This window comes from Scyliorhinus torazame, chromosome 9 (genome assembly GCF_047496885.1).
Source record: "Scyliorhinus torazame isolate Kashiwa2021f chromosome 9, sScyTor2.1, whole genome shotgun sequence".
NCBI classification, from domain to species: domain Eukaryota; kingdom Metazoa; phylum Chordata; class Chondrichthyes; order Carcharhiniformes; family Scyliorhinidae; genus Scyliorhinus; species Scyliorhinus torazame.
Genome location: NC_092715.1, coordinates 28,810,169 through 28,831,007, shown reverse-complemented (window position 1 = coordinate 28,831,007; position 20,839 = coordinate 28,810,169).

Below are 20,839 nucleotides of genomic sequence, written 5' to 3'. Positions count from 1 at the left end.
GGATGGGCCCGGCTGCTGCTCGGGTGTCCCAGGTGGCGTGGTGCCACCCAGCCCTGCCCGCTGCCCACCAGATGCAACAGGACAGAACGGGAGGAGTCCAAGGTGCTGTGGTGTTCCGGCACCTCCCCTGTGGGAGTTACTGACATGGGCCCCATGCCCTCCTCCTCACTCGGGTTGCCCGGTGGCCCCCGGACTACTCCACAGGACAGGGGTGCGATCAGAGCTAACCCCCTGAGGCTCCCCCGCCACCTGGCACTGCCAGTCCTGGAGGCCCACTGCCATCTTGACCAGGGTCTGCATGGAGCACAGGGAGTGGACAACCTCCACCTGGGACTGCGCCACACCAGCGAGTGACCGCGCCATCTCCTTCTAGGACTGTGCCACATGGGCCAGTGCCTGGGCAATGCCACTGACGCTCTCAGCCATGGCCTGCTGTGGCTAGGCCATGCTCGGGAGCACCCCTGCAATGTCCTGATGGCTCTGGGTCATGGTCGCCTGTGAGACGGCCACCCTGTCCCGGACTTCGGCCAGCGCCTGCACAGAATGTCCCAGGCCTTGGACATGCTGATCCATGGCTGAAACTCTCGCTCCCAAGGCTTCCACCGCGGACACCACCTGGTCGGTATTGGCCTGGGTGGCATGCATGGCCGGCTCCACCTTCTGCTCCTGCGTGCGGTTGGACTCCTCCACCTGTGCCTGCAGCTGCTGGATGCCCGCCGCTGGAGTGGCACGGTGGCACAGTGGTCAGCTCTGCTGCCTCACAGCTCCAGGGACCCAGGTTCGATTCCGACCTCGGGTGACTGTCTGCGTGGAAGTTGTACATTCTCCCCATGTCTGCGTGGGTTTACTCCAGGTGCTCCGGTTTCCTCCCACAGTCCAAAGATGTGCAGGAGATATGTATTGGCCATGCTAAAATTGCCCTGAGTGTGCAAAGGTTAAGTGCGGTTACTGGGATAGAGCGGGGTTTGGGTCTCTGTGGGGTGGTCCTTCAAATGGTTGGTACAGACTCTATAGGCCGAATGGCCTCCTTCTGTACTGTCGGGATTCTATGATAATCCCTCATGTAGTCCCTGGCACTGCAACTGGATCCCTATGATTGATGGGAATGTCTGTTCCAGAAATCCAGAACCCGCTCGTTGCTGGGGTTGGCCTGCCCTCCGACCGTCCGCCCCCTCGGGTGTTCGACCTCCACCTGCTGGACCGGAGTAGCTGTGTGGTGAGCACCAGATAGTGTCCCAGGAGCCTCTTCACTAAACTGTCCAACCGAGGCGAGTGTCTCTGGGATTGTGGACAGCGTTGGGAGCATCTGTGATGGGAAATCCGTGTCAGCCTCGGACTCGAACTCCGGAGTGTCCTGCGTCTCGGGTCTATGGCTCGCACCCATGGTGGTATCCTCATCGCTGACCGATACCTGGGGTTCTGGCTGTGGCTGGGGGACACCAGATGGACCGCATCCCATCACCTGCAAGACACAAGCCAAGACGCATGATTAGACCGCGGGCTGGGGGGTGTTGGGGACGGGTGACAGGGATATGTTTGGGGGAGGTGAGTTGGGGTGATGGGGAGTGGGGGTGGTGTGAAGGTGGTGTGGGGGTGATGTGGTGATGGTGTGAGGGTGGGTGTGAGGATGAGGGTGATGTGGGGGTGAGCATGAGGGTGGTGTGGGGGTGGGGGTGGAGAGGTGGTGAGCGAGAGGGTGGTGTAGGGATGAGGGTGGAGAGGTGGTGAGCGAGAGGGTGGTGTGGGGGTGGGGGTGGAGAGGTGGTGAGCGAGAGGGTGGTGTAGGGATGAGGGTGGAGAGGTGGTGAGCGAGAGGGTGGTGTGGGGGTGAGGGTGGAGAGGTGGTGAGCGAGAGGCTGGTGTGGGGGTGAGGGTGGAGAGGTGGTGAGCGAGAGGCTGGTGTGGGGGTGAGGGTGGCGAGGTGGTGAGCGCGAGGGTGGTGTGGGGGTGAGGGTGGAGAGGTGGTGAGCGTGAGGGTGGTGTGGGGGTGAGGGTGGAGAGGTGGTGAGCGTCAGGGTGGTGTGGGGGTGAGGGTGGAGAGGTGGTGAGCGTGAGGGTGGTGTGGGGTTGAGTGTGGTGTGGGGGTAAGGGTGAGGGGATAAGGGCGAGGTGGTGTGTGGGTGGTGTGGGATTGATGTGAGGGTGATGTGGTGGTCAGCGTGAGGGTGGTGTGGGGATGAGGGTGTGGTAGTCACCACTAGCTGTATTATATGTATTACGGTAAGACACGTATACTAGAGGTACCTGGGTAAATCCCTGCCTGCTGGCTCCGCCCAGTAGGCGGGGTATAAAGGTGTGTGCTCTCCGACGCTGCAGCCATTCTGGTTCCAGCTACAGGAGGCACAACATCTTGCTCAATAAAGTCTCAATTGTTCCACCATTCTCGTCTTTGTGGTAATTGATAGTGCATCAGAGGGTGGTGTGATGGTGAGCGTGCGTGTGGTGTGGGGGGTGAGGGTGATGTGAGGATGAGGGTGGGGTGGTGGTGAGGGTGGTGTGGTGAGGGTGGTATGGAGGTGGTGTGTGGGAAGGGGGTTGGTGCTAGGGGCTCAGTGCTGCCTACTCACCCTCGCCGCCCTGAGGAGGTTGTGCTGTTTCTTTCGGCGCTGCTGGCCGGTCCGTGCGATGTTGCTGATGGCACTAACGGCCTCTGCCACCTGTGCCCAGGCACGGGAAATGCCGGCTGCTAAGAGCCTCCTTCCCAGCCCGCGGGTACAGGGTCACCCACTTCTCCTCCATGGCACCAGCAGGGTCTCGAACCCGGTGTTTGTAAATCTCGGGGGGCCACTCTCCCCGCTGCCATCATGTTGGCTGGGATGGTGTGTGGGGAGTGCAATGTATTATGTGTGGCTGCAGCTCGTCAGCCTCCTGTGTGTCAATTGCGAACCCGGTGAATCAAGCACCGTTTCTCATTGGAATCAATTGTGCCCCATGTGGCATTGGTGCCAGCCCCTCAATGATCGTGAATCTGTTGAGCTGCGGCGCCAACTTTGCTGTTGTAGAACTCCACGAATCCTGCAACGACATCAACACTTAGTCTCAGAAACGCCACACGTTTCTCGAAACAACTTGGGGTGGCCAAAGGAGCATCCTCCAAATTTATCCTGCACTATTTATCCAGCACGGCAGCATTGTGGATAGCACAATTGCTTCACAGCTCCAGGATCCCAGGTTCGATTCCAGCTTGGGTCACTGTCTGTGCAGAGTCTGCACATCCTCCCCGTGTCTGTGTGGGTTTCCTCCGGGTGCTCCGGTTTCCTCCCACAGTCCAAAGATGTGCAGGTTAGGTGGATTGGCCATTCTAAATTGCCCTTGGTGTTGGGTGGGGTTACTGGGTTATGGGGATAGGGCAGAGGTGTTGACCTTGGGTGGGGTGCTCTTTCCAAGAGCCGGTGCAGTCTCAATGGGCCGAATGGCCTCCTTCTGCACTGTAAATTCTATATTAATAGGCTATTCCATTTTGTCCCATGTCCCACATGTTGGCTTCCCGTGAGGTCGCCATTTCCCCCTTATTTTTCAGCTAGCCCCCGGGAGACTGCCAGGGAGTGAAGTGGAGAGGCGGACTGGTTTAGGGAGAGTTTTCTAGAGTTTCGAACCTCTTTAACTGAAAGCACGGTCAGCAATAGTAGTGTGATTAAAATGGTAGATGCTCAAGAGGCCAAAATGGGAGGATTAGAGTAGACATCTCAGAGGGGGCTGGGGTAGATTACTGTGATAGGGAGGTGAAAGGCTATGAAGGGATTTGAAAACAAAGGAGGAGCTACTCTGTAATAACTAGTGCTGTAGAGTGCACTCTCCATAACACAGTGTTGTGCGAAAATGGAGAAGGACAGCCAAACAAAAGGCAACATCTGTGTGCTGACCTCCTGCCGACGTGCCAGAAATGTTTGCGGGTGTGAGGGGACAGTAAACCCACCTGCACCCCTATTGAGGCCAACTAAGTTTATCAACTTGTAGCCCTTATAATTCATCGTCCTTCACTCTGCCATTAACACTTTGGGTGTGATCTACTGGCCACGCTGCAGCCGAAAAGCAGCGCGCCACGGTACAGCATGGCTAGTAACTGCCGGGAAACCCTTCTCCTGGGATCTCCCCGGCTTGCCGAGATCAAACGCAATCTCGCGAGAGGTCGCAATGTGAAGCCGCCCATTGTGGGCGGGATCACTGTTTGGCAAATCTGCATATTAAAGGGAGACAGCCACTCTCACCCGAATGTGCAGTTTCCGGAGGTAACCAAGACGTTGGGATCCACCCCCTTCTCCTTGGAGACCTTGGGCGAGTGCTGTGGTCTGCACGAACGGGGACAAGGTGCAATGGCATTTGTGGGGGTCTCCCAGGGGATCAGATGCCCCCAGGTTCTTGCCCTCTGGGCAGATGGTACCTTGGCACTGCTGATGCCAGCTGGCAGTGCCAAGTTGGCATCTTTGCACAGCGGTGATCAGGCCTGGGGGTGCGGGGGGGGGGGTTTGCTGGTGAGGACCCCCTTATAGGCGGGTTGGGGCGGATTTGGGGGTTGTGTCCGGGGGAAGAGACATCTGGACGCTATTTTAAAATGGCGTCCCCATCTCTCCCTGCACTGAGGGGTTTCAGCGAGCGGGGCTCCACAGTGCAGGAAACGGGACTGAGTGCAGCCTCTGCTGCGTGTTCCCCGCCAGGGCCCCGTATCTAACCAGGGTCGCGTCAGACAGTGTTGTGAACGTCCATCACATTTCTCCCTCTCTTTAGCTCTGAAGAAGAGTCATATGGACTTGAAAAGTGAACTCTGTTTTTCTCTCCGCAGCCACTTTCAGACCCGAGTATGTCCAACATTTTCTGTTTTATTTCAGATTTCTAGCATCCGCAGTATTTTGCTTCCATTACGGTACAAAGTTTTGTGTTTCGCTCATACTAGCCAAGTGTCTTGATGAGTCCAAGTCGAAAAGCTTCAACATTACTCCTTTTTTCAGACGTGCTGAGGTTCTGTACGACAAAATGACTATTTGCCATGAGGTCACTTAACTGCCTGTCAGTTTATATCGACTACCTACAAGGGACGATTTTCCACTTTACTACTTCACAGAATTGTCACAGCTCAGGAGGAGGCCATTCAGCCCAGCATGCCTGTATCAATTCTCCGAATGAGCAGTTCGCCTAGATCCACTCCCCCACCTTCTCCCCGTAACCCTGAACATTCTCCCTTCAGTCTCATTTCATTTTGAAAGGCTTGATTGAACCTGCCTCCGGCACACTCTCGGGCCGTGCATTCCAGCTCTTAACCACTCGCTACGTGACAAAAGATTTTCCATGTCGCCATTACTTCTTCTACCAATCATCGTAAATTATTGCCCCGCTCATTGCCGACCCACTCACCATCGGGAACCGTTTCCCCCCGCTGACTCTATCCAGACCCCTCATGAGTTTGAATACCCCGATCAAATTTCCTTCGCCCCTCGAGGACAACTGTCACAAATTCTCCAATATATCTCCGTTAGTTCCTCAACCCTGGAACCATCATGGAGAATCTTTTCTCCGCCCTCTCCAATGCCTTCAGGTCTTCCCTAAAACGTGGTGCCCAGAACTAGGAAATAAGGTAGCTGAAGCCCAAAATGCAGCACAGAAACAAAATGTACACAATCCTCATACTGGACAAGGGCAGCACGGTAGCACAAGTGGCTAGCACTGTGGTTTCACAGTGCCAGGGTCCCAGGTTCAATTCCCCGCTGGGTCACTGTGTGTGTGGAGTCTGCACATTCTCCCCGTGTCTGCGTGGGTTTCCTCCGGGTGCTCCGGTTTCCTCCCACAGTCCAAAGACGTGCAGGTTAGGTGGATTAGCCATGCTAAATTGCCCTTAGTGTCCAAAAAGGTTAGGAGGGCGTTATAACCTGCCTACTTATCATTGGCTGGGGACTAATGACAATCCCACAATCCTGTGGGAGTATGAGCTTCCCCAATGAGGGAGGCGGAGAAACCATTAGTAAACAAAGAACAAAGAAATGTACAGCACAGGAACAGGCCCTTCGGCCCGCCAAGCCCGTGCCGACCATGCTGCCCGACTAAACTACAATCTTCTACACTTCCTGGGTCCGTATCCTTCTATTCCCATCCTATTCATATATTTGTCAAGATGCCCCTTAAATGTCCCTATCGTCCCTGCTTCCACTACCTCCTCCGGTAGCGAGTTCCAGGCACCCACTACCCTCTGCGTAAAAAACTTGCCTCGTACATCTACTCTAAACCTTGCCCCTCTCACCTTAAACCTATGCCCCCTAGTAATTGACCCCTCTACCCTGGGGAAAAGCCTCTGACTATCCACTCTGTCTATGCCCCTCTTAATTTTGTATACCTCTATCAGGTCTCCCCTCCACCTCCTTCGTTCCAGTGAGAACAAACCGAGTTTATTCAATCGCTCCTCATAGCTAATGCCCTCCATACCAGGCAACATTCTGGTAAATCGCTTCTGCACCCTCTCTAAAGCCCCCACATCCTTCTGGTAGTGTGGCGACCAGAATTGAACACTATACTCCAAGTGTGGCCTAACTAAGGTTCTAGTATAAATGAAGCTGGCCAGTTTAGGAGGGAGGCGGAGAAACCATTAGTAAACTCCTAGTATAAATGAAGCTGGCCAGTTTAGGAACCAGCAGGAAGGAGTGTGCAGCGTGTATATATGTTATTGTAAATAAATGTTATTACTTTGTATCCTTAAAACTCGTGCTGGATTCTTCATGGCCCTCACAAAAGACGGGTTATTGGGTTACGGGAATAGGATGGAAGTGAGGGTTTATGTGGGTCGGTGCAGACTCGATGGGCCGAATGGCCTCCTTCTGCACTGTATGTTCTATGTTAACCCACGGCGACTGCACTATCTACCGACTCTACAATGGCAGCCGGGAGGACAGGGAGGAAAGCTCATGCCTGACAAGCAAATCCAGACGCAGCTTCACTTCTGGTGAGAATTCAAAACAAAAATAAGCTTTGTAATAATAAAAAAAAGAATTAAGTCCAATAATCAGGTTTTTCTTCTTCATCATAAATAATAATTTAGCACAATGAGCACTGCAGCTGTATCGCTGACATTGGATTGTTTAAAAGGCAAATGAAGATTAAGTGCAGTGTGCGATCTAATTGAGTATAATTATACTCCAGCTTGCTCTCCACGATCAAAGCCCCCACGATTCCAATTGGTCCCATGTCAGCTGAATTCAGCTACCCGTGGAATGGAATGGAGACTGGCTTCATTCTCGAAAAATGATTCTAAAATGACGCAAACTTGTTATGAAGTGGGAGCCGAAGGGCACATTGAAGCCCACATCGAGACCTTGGAAGCACAAAGGGAACCGGTAGCGCAGCCGTATTTTCACCGGACCCAGAGACCCAGGGGAGGCGAGTTCGAATCCCGCCACGGCAGATGGTAGAATTTAAACTCAGTAAAACGTCTGGAATTAAAAGCCTAATTGCGACCAAGATAGCATTGTCGATTGTTGTGGAAAACAGCCTGGTTCATTAATGCCTTCGAAATCCGCCATCCTTACCCGGTCTGACCGACATGTGACTCCAGACCCGCAGCAATGTGGTTGACTCTTAACGTACCCTCTGAAATGGCCGAGCAAGCCGTTCAGGTCATGGGCAATTAGGGATGGGCAATAAATGCTGGCCTAGCCAGCGATGGCAACATCCCATGAACGAATAAAAAAATGTTCAGAAGTTTGACATTGAGCCACGCAAAAGAGATATTGGGATGGTGACCAAAAGCTTGATCAAAGAGCTAGGTTTTTAAGGAGGGTCTTAAAAGAGGAGAGATTTATGGAGTGAATTCCAGAGGATAGGCCGCCACAACAAAGCTAAGGAACCAGGGAATGGGCGAGGGGCCGGAATGGGAGCAACTGCAGAGTTGTGGGGCTTAAGGAGATCACAGAGATGGGCTGCTTGCCAAATCGCTCCCTGAGCAGTTTGGTTCAGTTGGCAGCACTGAACTGGAAGGTGGCAAGTTCGAGCCTCATTCCCGGACCGGGGAGAGCCTGGTCTGACCCTGTGCGAGAGCTCAGTTTGACAACAGGTGGGGTGGGAGAAGGCTCAATGCATTCTCTGCTCGGTTCGAGTGCCCCAGCAGCCCATGACTCACCCATACCCATCATCACAGCTTCCGAAGTCAGATCGGCCTTCCTGAAAGTGAACCCTCGGAAGGCGACAGGCCCGGACGGGATCCCTGGTCATGCACTCAGAGCCTGCACGGACCAGCTGGTAGAGGTGTTCACGGACATCTTTAACTTGTCCCTACTCCAATCCGAGGTCCCCACCTGCTTCAAGAAGACCACCATCATACCGGTGCCAAAGAAGAACCAGGCGACGTGCCTCAATGACTACCGTCCGGTGGCCCTGACTTCAGTCGTAATAAAGTGCTTCGAGAGGTTGATCATGAAGCGCATCACCTCCATACTCCCAGAACGCCTTGATCTACTGCAATTTGCATACCGCTGCAACCAGTCCACAGCAGAAGCTATTTCCCTGGCCCTACACTCATCCCTCAAGCATCTCGACAACAAGGACTCCTACATCAGGCTCCTATTTATTGACTACAGCTCCGCCTTCAACACCATAATCCCGGCCAAGCTCATATCAAAGCTCCAAAACCTAGGACTTGGCTCCCCACTCTGCAACTGGATTCTCGATTTTCTGACCAACAGACCACAATCAGTAAGAATGAACAACAACACCTCCTCCACAATAGTCCTCAATACCAGGGCCCCGCAAGGCTGCGTACTTAGCCCACTACTCTACTCCCTGTACACACACGACTGCGTGGCAAAATTTGGTTCCTACCCCATCTACAAGTTTGCTGATGATACAACCATAGTGGGTCGGATCTCGAAAAATGACGAGTCAGAAGACAGGAGGGAGATAGAGAACCTAGTGGAGTGGTGTAGCGACAACAATCTCTCAATGCCAGCAAAACTAAAGAGCTGGTCATTGACTTCAGGAAGCAAAGTACTGTACACACCCCTGTCAGCATCAACGAGGCCGAGGTGGAGATGGTTAGCAGTTTCACATTCCTAGGGGTGCACAGGTCCAAAAATCGGTCCTGGTCCACCCACATCGACGCTACCACCAAAAAAGCACAACAACGCCTATACTTTCTCAGGAAACTAAGGAAATTCGGCATGTCCACATTAACCCTTACCAACTTTTACAGATGCACCATAGAAAGCATCCTATCTAGCTGCATCATAGCCTGGTATGGCAACTGCTCGGCCCAGGACCGCAAGAAACTTCAGAGAGTCGTGAACACCGCCCAGTCCATCACACGAACCTGCCTCCCATCCATTGACTCCATCTACACCTCCCGCTGCCTGGGGAAAGCGGGCAGCATAATCAAAGACCCCTCCCACCCGGCTGACTCACTCTTCCAACTTCTTCCCTCGGGCAGGAGATACAGAAGTCTGAGAACACGCACGAACAGACTCAAAAACAGCTTCTTCCCCACTGTCACCAGACTCCTAAATGACCCTCTTATGGACTGATTTCATTAACACGACACCCTGTATGCTTCATCCGATGCCGGTACTTATGTAGTTACATTGTATATGTTGTGTTGCCCTAATATGTATTTTCTTTTCTTTCCATGTACTTAATGATCTGTTGAGCTGCTCGCAGAAAAATACTTTTCACTGTACCTCGGTACACGTGACAAATGAGGGGAAGGTTCACTGGCGTACACCAGCTGGGGCTGAATTTCCGTGCTGTAATTTCAAAGTAATTCAACACCAGTATAACACTGGTGTTTATGGGAGCGTTTTGTCTGCATGTTAGTTGGCGCTTTCCCTACATGACAGCACTTCAAAACATAGTTAACTGGGTTGTAAAATACTTTGGGGGGGGGGGGGGGGCTCCTGAGGTTGCGAACAGTGCTATAGAAACGCAAGCATTCTCTTCTTAATTCTTTTGCGGTTTTGTTTCCAACTTCGTCTTAATGACATCTCCAACTTCGTCTTAATGACATCTCCAGGACCGTTTGGCATTTGGCAGTTATTAAAGACAAAATAATAATTACTTGCAGTCGCTGCTATTTCAGAAGACACATGAAAAGGCAACAACAGTTGGGTGGGGGGGGTGACACATTATTCCTGTTTTCTGATCTAATTTCTGTCTCCTCTCATTTATTACTGGGATGGTTCCTCTTGCGCGCGTTTAGTCTTCCATTCACTGACTATTAGCAGGATTGATGATAACCGTCTTTTTAATTATTTTACCTGCTTCCACGTTAAGTATAACTGATTTGGGTCGCTCTGCTCAACAATCAAAGCATCATGGCTTTAATGGTGCTGCGAGCTTCAACAAATGCTCACAGCGTGTTCCCTGGCTTTCGTAACGATCAAAATCCATCTGTGTCGGCAGGCATAATCTGCTGAAGGAGACACCCCCAGCTCCTGTTGCCTGAAGTAATAATCAATGCATTATGCAGAAACCTGGATGAACTCAATTATAGTGACATTAATTTGCTAAAGTATCAAATTATTGTCCTTCAATTAATTGCCACTTGACATCAGAAGAACAGGTGATGGTGAATAAAGGTATCAGGGCTTTGCGGTAAGTATCAAACTCCAATAGGATTCAGCAGGTTATTGATTCTCCAGGGTTTGACTGTTTACACTGCCCCAGGTTTCTGTAATGCTCATTTGTGGGTGTCCAGTCTGAAAATGAGAGAGAGAGAGAGAGATGTTGGAACCATATCGAGAAGCAACATGCCTACTCTGTAATCTGCTTGGATGTGCTATTAATAAGCAAGTGTTAAGCCAGGCACCAGAGGTGAGGCGAGAGTGATTGCCCTTGACATAAAGGTAGCAATTGATCGAGTATGGCATCAAGGAGCCCTAGCTAAACTGGAGCCAATGGGAATCAGGGGGGAAACTCTCCGCTGGCTGGAGTCATACCTGGCACAAAGGAAGATGGTTGTGGAGGTCAATCAGCTCAACTCCAGGACAGCACTGCAGGAGTTCCTCAAGTTTGTGTCCTAGGCCCAACCATCCTCAGCTACTTCATCAATGACCTCCCTTTGATCATAATGTCAAAAGTGGGGATGCTAGCAGATGACTGCATAATGATCAGCACCAGTTGTGACTCCTTGGGTAATTAAGCAGTCCATGTCCAAATGCAGCAAGACCTGGACAATATCCAGGCTTGTGTTGACAAGTTATACTCACGCCACACAAGTGCCAGGCAATGACTATCTCCTACAAGAGACGATCTAACCATCGCACCTTGACATTCAAAGGCATTCCCCTTACGGAATTCCCCACCATCAACACTGATCAGAAACTGAACTGGACTAGCCACATGAATACTATAGCTACCAAAGGTGAGGAATCCTGCAGCGAGTAATTCACCTCCCGACTCCCCAAAGCCTGCCCACAATCTACAATGCACAAGTCAGGAGTGTAATGGAATACTCCCCACTTGCCTGGATGAGCGCAGCTCCAACAACACTTGTAAAAGTAAAAATGGGAAAATATGTCACTTGAAACATGGAAGTCTGGCAATACCTGACTTAAGGCTACATGAGGGAATGTAGGGGAAAATCCCACGAAGGGTTAACAGCAGCTGCAAAAGAAGGTTTTGAAATGCAGACAGCCTTTATCAAACAGGCATTAAGAAAACAGCTTGTGACTATTCAAGCTGTAAAACTGACGCATGTCTTTCAAGTCACAGCAGATTGAACTTTTAGTTACACGGAAAAAAAGCTATATTTTGCATCTTCTTTGAAGTTAATTATTTTTGTAAGCAGCTAAAAAACAATTGCTAGGATCTTCAGTTGAATTGGGTGACAAATGTTTAGGTGTGAAATTCTGCTGACTCCAGGTGAATATGGGAAGCTGGAGACAACGTGAACATGCGTTAGCCCCAAATCGGAGTCAGAGTTCTGAACGGGGGGCACTATTTGGTAATAAAGCAACTTAAGAAATGACAGAAACCAGATGTAACACCCCTCTGAAATCAAAGCACTTTTGAACATTACAAGGGAAACAATGTAATCAGAGTTCGATGAGCTGAAGTCATGCTCAATCTGAATACATAGTTGTGTTAGAAATAATTCAGATTAAAGGTACCTTGTACAATCAAGAGTAAAATAATGTCATATAAACTTAACTGCTAGAAGGGGAATATAAACCCTAAATCGGGGAAAGCCAGCAGAGTCAGCTCTCATAGCTGCCTTCGGTCATGGGAAGGATAGAGCACAGAAACTGAGTGGAGCATCAAATCCATCTGAGGAAGACCAAAAGCTAAAGAAGAGAGATTGTCAAGGTAGACCTGAAGGTCTTTTCAACCAACCAGGAGAATCCAGAAGCAAGATCTTTTTACTTTTCTGTAAAGACAGTGATTGCATCTTTTAAAAGAAAAAATATAATAATGAAATAAAAACGTTTTGACCTGAAACAGTGGTTATTACAAAGTCTACGTTACTAATTTAGCAACGCAGGACCCAGGATCGATGCTACTAAGTGGTAAGTAGATAAAATTCTTCTATGTAGATATGAGTTATACCGGGGGTAACTTGAAAATATAGATTGACCTGAATAGCACCCACCTAAGTCTGCATAGGAGTCAGGGAGTGAGAATCTCTGTTCACCATTTAGAATGCTTTATTGACCCTTTTTCATATAGGGGGAATTCTAAGAATAGTGGTGAGGTTTTTACTTCACACTCAAGAAGCTCAACACCATCCAGGACCAAGCAGCCCACTTGATTGCCCTCCCTTCTACAAACCTTCAATCCCCCCATCACCGATGAACTGTGGCACCAAGGTTCAATAGTCAGCACCTTCTAAACCCACAGCCATTACCATCTAGAAGGACAAGGGCAGTAGATACCTGGGAACACCATCATCTGGAAGTTCCCTTCCAACCCACTCACCACCCTGACTTGGAAATATATCGCCGTTCCTTCACTGTCGCTGGATCAAAATCCTGAAACTCCCTCCCTAACAGCACTGTGAATGCATTTACACCTCAGGGACTGCAGCGGTTCAGGGAGACAGCTCAACACCACCTTATTGAGGGCAACTATGGATGTGGAATAAACCCTGGTCCAGCCAGCGACATCCAATCCCACAAATTAATTTCTTAAAAAAAGGGTATGTCTACAATCTGTCTAAGAACCAAGTCCCATGCCTAGAGTTCAAGGTAGAAGGACCCATCTTGGAACCAGATGTGGGCTGCATTTACATCAGCACTGTAGTAGCCTGTGAAACAAAGAGCCCATCATTGAAAATCAAAGGAAAACACCACCAGCCCAACTGACGGCAATGCAATTTTCAGGCGGGCCTGTGAGTAGGAAACTAGCATGTCCGCCTTCTGCTTACATTGATTTGTTTAAACTTGCAGATTGACATCCTACTCAATTGGGCTATTTGGTGCAAATGGGTGGAGCTCGTGTCACCTACAATCCCCCCCCCCCTCCCCCCCGACGAGGCGCTGAGTGACCTGAGATGGAGTCCTGTATGAGTCCAGCTCAGTGGATAGCCCGCTTGCCTCAGGATATTCCAAAGCCTTTTACAGCGAATTATTTACTTCTGAAATGTGGACACTGTTGCAGTCTCGGGAAAGACGGTGCGGAGTAAGGTTCCACACACAGCAGTGGAACAAATGAGCAGATAATCAATGTCTAGGACAGTTGACCTACAAATTCCACCCAGGACACCTGGAGGACTCTCGGGCCGCTCTTTTGAAAATGGCAACATGGGACCTTGACTGTCCAACCCCTGGATGATCGTTTCCTGGAGGTACCTCCCCAGGATGTGCTGGGGGACCAATCAGTGATCCCTATGCATTTGCTGCAAAAGGAATTGTTCAGGAAGTTGGGACTTCCTTGGAGTACTGGTATGGAATCTAGACCAACACTCCAACGAGATGAATGTGCCCAAACCTGTCAGTTGAATTGAATCCACAAGCCTTTTGACTCGGACCCAAGAGTACAGCAGACTTAATTACGTTTGTAAGATGGGTTTCTGACTAATTTATAGCGAAGATGCAGTGGAACAGGACGCTACACCAGGAGAATTCCACGTCCTGGGACAGGCTTTTCAGTTCCCTATCGGGAAGTGTACAGAGGCGAGGAAGGTGAATATTTACTCCACCAGCCCACAAGCAAAGTGCAACCAAGGATACTTGAAGGCCTAACAAGGCCAATTGTCAGGGGCCAGGCCAGCTACCTGAAGACGGCCCACCAGCAACAGTGTGGGGTGGGGAGGGAGTGGAGGGGCAGTTCTCCAGGCTGACTTTGTGGTCCTCCCTGCTCCAGGTCCAGTCAGCTGGCCTGGATTCTGAAACCTTTTTTTTTTTAATTTTCAAATTTAGGGAGTTGAACAAAGCATGTCTCAATATGGAGGTGCTCCCTCACTCTGCGTCTCCCTCACACCCCCTTGCCTGGAGCCTTCATCTTCTCCCATGGTGGAGGGCTTCAATTGATCTTAATTGGGCAAGAAGAACCCTTTGGTTACTATTTGGCCAATTTGAGGAAAATCATCACTGGGTGACTGTTCCCCACACACTGTGCAATTGTGCTGCCATTTGACCCCAATCACAGGGTCCTGACCCAAAATCCTGCCGCCTGTGAGAGACTGGAAATTGACTCAACATCAGAAATCCAGCCAGGGAGCCAGTGGTTCCAATCACAGAATACTACAGTCCGGAAGCGGCCCTGTGGCCCATCGGGTCTGCCCTGACCTGCCCACCTAATCCCACTTGCCCATATCCAATGTTACGTATCAGCGCAGAAATAAACCTATGGAACCATGCATTGAAAAATATTTGCAACACACTCTGAAGGGAATTCAAAGCAATGGAGAGCAATGATAACAGTAACAACTTCTTGATATCTTGACCTTGGCAAAAAAGAGCTTCTGAGCGAGCGACTTGTCTGGAAGTAAAGCTCAATGAGTGACTACTCACCCTTACCCTGTGTGACATCGTGGGGCAAGCTTCACGCTAAGGGTATTTGGTAAAAGTCAGGGACTTTTCTTCCCCTAAAAGGCTGTTGAGTCTGAGGAGTCAATTGAAATTCCAAAACTGAAATTTTGTTCGGCAAAATTTATATGTGGATTGGATTAATGCATTTCAGCTATGATCCAATTGTGTGGTGGAACAGGTTAGAGGGGCTGAATGGTCATCTTCTTTTTAATTCATTCAAGGGGCTTGGGCATCAGCTGGGCCAGTATTTATTGGCCGTCCCTAATTGTCCTTCAGAAGGTAGTGAGGAGCCGCCTTCATGAACCGCTGCGGCCTGTATTCCTGTGACTGGCAAACACTTCATATGTTGAATAGACAAGGGGTCGGAATTTTACCATTTTTCTCGCAGAGCGTGGCAAAGGGTGGGAAAAATGGTGTTGAAGCTGTCGTCACCAACGGCAGCTTTCTCCTCCGTATTACGAGGAATGTGGTGCAAGAAGAGTGGAGGGGTCAGTCATCAGGGGGCATAGGTTTAAGGTCCGTGGGGCAAAGTTTAGAGGAGATGTGCGAGGCAGTTTTTTTACGCAGAGGGTGGTGAGTGCCTGGTACAGGCTTGGAGGGCCGAAGGGCCTGTTCCTGTGTTGTATTGTTCTTTGTAAATAATCTGAAGGAGCGGGTCCCACGGCATCACGAGCAACCAAAAGTCGCCCCGTGCATAAAATTTAAACAGGAATGCCCCCTCTCTCCCCCCCACCAGACTATGCAAGACCCCCCTACCTGGCACTGTCTGGACATTGCACTCAAAGAACAAAACAGCACAGGAACAGGCCCTTCGGCCCTCCAAGCCTGTACCGGTCATGATACCAACCTTGGCCAAAACCCTCAGCACTTCCTTGTGCCGTATCCCTCTATATCCATCCTATCCATGTGTTTGTCAAGATGCCTTTTGAACACCATTAATGTATCTGCTTCCATAACCTCCCCTGGCAGCGTGTTCCAGACACTCACCACCCTCTGTGTTAAAAAACCTGTCTCGCATATCTCGTCTAAACTGTGCCTTGAATTTTAAACCATTGCCCCCTGGTGACTGACCTCTCCGCCCTGGGAAAGAGTGCCTGCCCATCCACTCTGTCCATGCCCCTCATAATCTTGTAGACCTCTATCAGGTCACCCCTCAACCTCCTTGGTTCGAATGAAAATAGGCCAAGTCTATTCATCCACTCCACATAGCTAACACCCTCCAGACCAGGCAACATCCTGGTTTATCTCCTCTGCACTCTCTCCAAAGCCTCCACATCCTTCTGGTAGTGTGGCGACCAGAATTGTGCATAATATTCCAAGTGCGGCCTTACTAAGGTTCTATACAACTGTAGCATGACTTGCCAGTTTTTATACTCGATGCCCCGTCCAATAAAGGCAAGCATTCCGTCTGCTTTCTTGTGTTGCCACTTTCAAAGCTCTGTGGATCGGCACGCCCAGATCCCTCTGACTTTCTATATTCCAGTGAGCTTTCCCATTTACGGTATATTGAAAGTCAGAGAATGTTAGACCTACCAAAATGCCTTACCTCACTTGTCCAGATTAAACTCCATTTGCCATTTCTCTGCCCAAGTCTCCAACTTATCTATGTCCTGCTGTATCTTCTGACAATCCTCAACACTGTCTGCCACTCCACCAACCTTGGTGTCTTCTGTGAACTTACCAGTCAGACTGGCTACATTTTGCCTCAAATCGTTTATGTACACTCCAAACAACAGAGGCCCCAGCACCGATCCCAGTGGCACAGTCTCATCGGAGTGCATGCAGTGGTTCCGCCCACTGGGCTCATGCCATGAGAGACCAGTCATGATTCACGTCGGCCGGCCCTTACGCCGAGGTGAACGGATTATAAAATTCAATTTGGGCCTCTCACGATGTTTCCCCCTCTCATTACCAAACCCGCCCAAGATGAACAGGAACGGGAAAATCCCAGCCACAGTTTTGGTTTCCTTAGTATAGAAGATTTATGGTGTGTAGCGCACAAAGACTCACGAGAGACGAATAGAGATGAAGTCGATGAGGCTTTATTAAGCGTGACTTGTTCCCCGCAGTTCAGTAACAGACTGGCCTGCGGGGGAGAACTCCTGGTTCTAATGCTCCGCCTTCAGGGCGGAGCTAGAGGTCAACAGCCAACCAGGACCCGGGATCTGTCAGCCAATGACATCACGGCTTCACAGTCCCACATGATCACTACCACATTCACCCCTTGTTAAAAATGAACCCGGCGGGGCGGTGCTTCGCATGGTGGTAAGGGTTTACAAGGCTGGTCCTGGGAGGAAAACTTTTGCATGTCATCACAGTATGTACAGGGTTTTTTTGTTTTGTTTTGCACTATTTACAGTAGTCGTAAGGGGGAAAAGAAAAAAAGTTCTCGTTAAAGTCCACAATATTGTAGTGTTACATCCATGCCACGAGTCGGTCGGGCGGTCTGGTCGTCCTTGTCGATCGCCTCGGCCCCGGTGGTAGTGCCTGTTCCCGTGTTGTCGTCTCCGGGCGCCTTACGGTTTCTGCTTCAGCTTCACTTCTGGTCGGACCTGGGAGGAGGACCGATCCTCCCGGGAAGGGGGCGGTGGCGGGGTGCGCCGGTGGCAGGGAGGGGGTGATTGGTGTCGGGGGGGTGTGCGTGTTGCCGGCGGGTGCCAGATCTCGCAGGGAGACCGTGTCCTGTCGGCCGGCGGGGTACTCCACGTAAGCGTACTGCGGGTTCGCGTGGAGGAGGTGAACCCTCTCGACCAACGGGTCCGACTTGTGCGCCCGCACATGTTTTCGGAGCAAGATGGGTCCTGGGACCGCCAGCCAGGTCGGCAGCGACGTTCCAGAGGAGGACTTCCTGGGGAAGACAAGGAGGCGCTCATGAGGCGTTTGGTTAGTGCTAGTACACAGTAGCGACCGGATGGAGTGGAGAGCGTCCGGGAGGACCTCCTGCCACCGGGAAACTGGGAGGTCCCTGGACCGTAGGGCCAGTAGGACGGTCTTCCAGACCATGCCATTCTCCCTCTCTACTTGCCCATTCCCCCGGGGGTTGTAGCTGGTCGTCCTGCTCGAGGCTATACCGTTGCTGAGCAGGAACTGGCGCAGCTCGTCACTCATGAAGGAGGACCCCCTGTCGCTGTGGACGTATGCGGGGCAACCGAACAGTGTGAATATGGTGTTAAGGGCTTTAATGACTGTGGCCGCTGTCATGTCAGGGCAGGGGATGGCGAAGGGGAAACGGGAGTACTCGTCCACCACATTCAGGAAGTATGTGTTGCGGTCGGTGGGGGGAGGGGCCCTTTGAAATCCAAACTAAGGCGTTCAAAGGGACGGGAAGCCTTGATCAGGTGCGCACCATCCGGCCTGAAAAAGTGCGGTTTGCACTCTGCGCAGATGTGGCAGTTTCTTGTGACTGTACGGACCTCCTCCACAGAGTAGGGGAGGTTGCGGGACTTTATAAAGTGGTAGAACCGAGTGACCCCCGGGTGGCAAAGGTCCTCGTGGAGGGTTTGGAGGCGGTTCATTTGTGCGTTGGCACATGTGCCGCGGGATAGGGCATCGGACGGCTCGTTCAGCTTTCCGGGACGGTACAGGATCTCATAGTTGAAGGTGGAGAGCTCGATCCTCCACCTTAAGATCTTGTCGTTTTTAATTTTGCCCCGCTGTGCATTATTGAACATGAAGACTACCGACCGTTGGTCCGTGAGGAGAGTGAATCTCCTGCCGGCCAGGTAATGCCTCCAATGTCGCACAGCTTCCACTATGGCTTGGGCTTCCTTTTCCACTGAGGAGTGGCGGATTTCTGAAGCGTGGAGGGTTCGGGAGAAAAAAGCCACGGGTCTGCTCGCTTGGTTAAGGGTGGCCGCTAGAGCTACATCGGAGGCGTCGCTCTCGACCTGGAAGGGGAGGGACTCGTCGATGGCGCGCATCGTGGCCTTTGCGATATCCGCTTTGATGCGGCTGAAGGCCTGGCAAACCTCTGTCGACAGGGGGAAGGTCGTGGTCTGTATTAGTGGGCGGGCCTTGTCTGCGTACTGGGGGACCCACTGGGCCTAATATGAAAAGAACCCCAGGCAGCGTTTTAGGGCTTTTGAGCAGTGCGGGAGGGGAAATTCCATGAGGGGGCGCATGCGTTCGGGGTCGGGGCCTATTATCCCATTGCGCACTACATATCCCAAGATGGCTAGCCGGTTTGTGCTGAAAACGCACTTGTCCTCGTTGTATGTGAGGTTCAAGGCTTTAGCGGTCTGGAGGAATTTTTGGAGGTTGGCGTCGTGGTCCTGCTGATCGTGGCCGCAGATGGTTACGTTGTCGAGATACGGGAACGTGGCCTGCAACCCGTGTTGATCAACCATTCAGTCCATCTCTCGTTGGAAGACCGAGACCCCGTTTGTGACGCCAAATGGGACCCTTAGGAAATGGTATAATCGCCCGTCTGCCTCGAAGGCTGTGTACTTGCGGTCACTTGGGCGGATGGGGAGCTGATGGTAGGCGGACTTGAGGTCCACGGTGGAGAAGACCTTATATTGGGCAATCCGATTGACCATGGTCTGGCTATAGTCTATGACCATCCTTTGCTACTCTCCTGTCTTCACTACTACCACCTGTGCTCTCCAGGGACTATTGCTGGCCTGGATTATGCCTTCCTTCAGTAGCCGCTGGACTTCGGACCGAATGAATGTCCGGTCCTGGGCGCTGTACCGTCTGCTCCTAGTGGCGACGGGTTTGCAATCCGGGGTGAGGTTTGCAAACAAGGATGGGGGCTCAACCTTGAGGGTTGCGAGGCCGCAGATAGTGAGTGGGGGTATTGGGCCGCCGAATTGGAAGGTCAGGCTCTGCAGATTGCACTGGAAGTCTAATCCCAGTAATGTGGGCGCGCAGAGTTGGGGAAGGACGTAGAGCCTGTAGTTTTTAAACTCCCTCCCTTGCACCATTAGGGTTACTATGCAGAAGCCTTTAATCTGTACGGAGTGGGATCCTGCAGCTAGGGAAATCTTTTGCGCACTGGGACGGATGGTCAAAAAACAGCGTCTTACCGTGTCGGGGTGGATGAAGCTTTCTGTGCTCCCGGAGTCGAGCAGGCATGGTGTCTCGTGCCCGTTTATCAGCACCGTTGTTGTCGTCGTCTGGAGCGTCCGGGGCCGTGCTTGGTCCAGCGTCATTGAGGCCAGACGTGATCGTAGTGCTTGACCGTCTTCCTCGAACCCCGTGGAGCCGTCGACACTGGGGTCCGTTGCTGCCGTCCAAGATGGCGGCGGGGGTGAACAAAATGGCCACCCCCATGCATCGCACATGGCTGGGGGGTCACAAGATGGCGGCGGGGTGGACAAAATGGCCGCCCCCATGCGTCGCAAAGGGCTGGGGGGTCCCAAGATGGCGGCACCCCTCCTCCCCTCGTGGTGGCCGGGACCCAAAATTGCTGCGCTTGCGGGTCGTACATAGGGCACTGGGGGGGTTGGGGAGCGTTAGAAACGCGCAGGACTGCTTCTTCTCCTGGGACAGCGGCGACCTGCCGGGACCGGCACACAGCCGCGAAATGGCCCTTTTTCCCGCAGCTCTTGCAAATCGCTGCGCGGGCCGGGCAGCGCTGCCGAGGGTGTTTCGCCTGGCCGCAGAAATAGCAGCGGGCTCCCCCGGGATGACTTGGAGTCTGAACCGCGCAAGCCTGTGGGGTGGGTGGGGGGGGGGTTTGTCGCGACGGGGGTCCACGGAGCCCAAGGGGCTGCCGCGCGGTCGGGCCGTACGCGCGGGCGTTTTGCGCGGCTACATCCAGGGAGGCTGCAAGGGCCCGTGCCTCTGAGAGTCCCAGCGACTCTTTTTCCAAAAGTCTTTGGCGGATTTGGGGAGAGTTCATACCTGCGACAAAAGCATCGCGCATCAACATGTCCATGTGTTCAATCGCGTTTACCGGC